The sequence below is a fragment of the Schistocerca americana genome, unplaced genomic scaffold (assembly GCF_021461395.2).
Source record: "Schistocerca americana isolate TAMUIC-IGC-003095 unplaced genomic scaffold, iqSchAmer2.1 HiC_scaffold_939, whole genome shotgun sequence".
NCBI lineage: Eukaryota > Metazoa > Arthropoda > Insecta > Orthoptera > Acrididae > Schistocerca > Schistocerca americana.
In genome coordinates, this window is record NW_025726718.1 from 35,001 (window position 1) to 37,500 (window position 2,500).

General features: G+C 63.4%; 1 pseudogene; it reads right to left on the minus strand.

Annotated features, from left to right (window-relative positions):
- The window catches only part of LOC124592589, a 7,954-nt pseudogene that overhangs the window by 3,325 nt on the left and 2,129 nt on the right, over nucleotides 1–2,500 (minus strand).

The following is a 2,500-nucleotide window of genomic DNA, read 5'->3' on the forward strand; positions in this document are numbered from 1 at the left end:
TACCGAATCGAATGCCTTAGATACGTCGATCGATGCCACAAAGACAGAGCGGCAGGAGCGAACTGCGTCGGTGAGAGCAGTGTCCAAGATGAAGGTATTTTCCAACATCCCATCCCGAGGGATGAATGCCCGCTGACGTTCGTCCACAGCACATGCGCGCATCAGGCGTGACGCGAGAACCTTGTGAAAGGTCCGCGCCAACACCGAGCAGACCGTAATGGGGCGAAAGTCAGCGGGGGATGTTGGTGCAGCCGTCTTCGGGAGAAGGGACGTTCGCGCGCGAAGCAGGCGTTCCGGAAGGGCGCGGGCCAGAAGGAAGAGATTCATCACTTTCACCAGGACTTCGTGCGGCAGGCGCCGCAACTCCGCTGGGGTAAGGCCGTCCGGCCCGGCTGCTGATCCCCTGGGCGGCAACGCGGCGGCGACCTCCTCATGTGTGACCGGCCCCCATAGGCACTCGGGAGCGACAGGCTCCGAGTGCGGGAGGAGGCGGTCACGAATGAAGCCCGCGGTGGAGATGGGCTTCTTGGTGAAGAGGTCCGCCCAGAAGTCCAGCAGACCAGGGATGGCAGGTGGCGGCTGGAGCAGGGTGCCATCCAAGAGGCCGCGCACGCAACGTGCACGCGACCGTCGGAAGGCATCCTGCGTTCTCGCGTACTCCCAGCGGCGCCGCTTGCGCTTCTGCGTCGGCGGCGCGGCAGGCGGCCGCTTCGATGGTTGGCGCGGCCGCTGTGTCCTGGTGATCGATCTCTCCCCTCTGGACCCGACCGACGCAAGGGCATCCGGGAGCATGCCCAGGATGACATCGGGCGGCGTGCCCCGCCCCAGACCTATGACACGATCCAGGGCAGAGAAACGCTGGGCGGAAGCGGGTAGCCCCGCCAGATGCTCCCAGATGGCGGCGTCAGTCGGCCCCTCCGGCGGCGGCCCGGTGGTGTCGGCCGCGAAGTCCTCGGCTGCGTCGACGGGCGGCGCAGCGGCCTCGCCCGCGTCAGGCAGCGGGCTCGCTGCTCCCCGGCGGGACGCCGGCTCTTCCCCCCGACCGATCTCAAGCGCCTCCATGAATTGGCGGACAAGCTGCTTGTGGGCAGCTTGCCGCCGTCGGCACTTGATTGCCTCAAGCGTTCGGTCGGGGAACATCCTGATGAGCTCTTGATTTACAAAGAAGAACCGGGCGTCCCTCTCGAGGAACAGTTCGGCCTCCGCCTTGGCGAGCGACAGGACTTCTTCCTCCGTCCACCTCGCGCGATGCCTCTCCGTGACGATCTCCGCGTTGGCGGCCGCAAGGTGTTGGCGGCGGCGATGGACCCCGAGACCGTTCTTGGTGGTAAAGCTGCGGTGGCACTCACTACAGGCGTATACAGCTGCAAAAGTTACAAGATTTTCGGCACGGCCGGTTGGCCGGCTAGGTGCTGGGGGAGTTGGGGTGGCACCTTCAGCGGAAGGGCCACCACTTTTTCTCTGAATACTGCCCCCAACTAAAAAAAGGGATAGTGCGAGGGGGGGCTGGTAACCCCCCCAAGCCCCTGGTGCGGTCTTCCACTCTGCGAAAATCAGCGGGCCCACGAGAAGGGGAGAAGACCGCAGGAGAGGAGAGGCTAAGAGGGCTAGGCCCATGTATTGCGCATCACTCTCCCTGTAACCATAACCCAAGGAAGGCACCTCGCAGCAGCAGCACGACTACATCAAGACCGCACTTCGAAAAGCCAAGTCCGGATGCAGCCACATCGCCGCCACTTGGCCACCTTAAGAGAGTCATAGTTACTCCCGCCGTTTACCCGCGCTTGCTTGAATTTCTTCACGTTGACATTCAGAGCACTGGGCAGAAATCACATTGCGTCAACACCCGCTAGGGCCATCGCAATGCTTTGTTTTAATTAGACAGTCGGATTCCCCCAGTCCGTGCCAGTTCTGAGTTGATCGTTGAATGGCGGCCGAAGAGAATCCGCGCACCCGCGCGCCCCCGGAGGAGCACGCTAAGGCGGACGCGGCCTCGCAGCAAGGAAGATCCGTGGGAGGCCAAGGCACGGGACCGAGCTCGGATCCTGCACGCAGGTTGAAGCACCGGGGCGCGAACGCCGCGCAGGCGCGCGCATCCTGCACCGCCGGCCAGCACGAGGCCAACCAACGGCGAGAGCAGACCACGCCCGCGCTAAACGCCCGCACTTACCGGCACCCCTACGGCACTCACCTCGCCCAGGCCCGGCACGTTAGCGCTGACCCACTTCCCGACCAAGCCCGACACGCCCCGATCCTCAGAGCCAATCCTTATCCCGAAGTTACGGATCCAATTTGCCGACTTCCCTTACCTACATTATTCTATCGACTAGAGGCTCTTCACCTTGGAGACCTGCTGCGGATATGGGTACGAACCGGCGCGACACCTCCACGTGGCCCTCTCCCGGATTTTCAAGGTCCGAGGGGAAGATCGGGACACCGCCGCAACTGCGGTGCTCTTCGCGTTCCAAACCCTATCTCCCTGCTAGAGGATTCCAGGGAA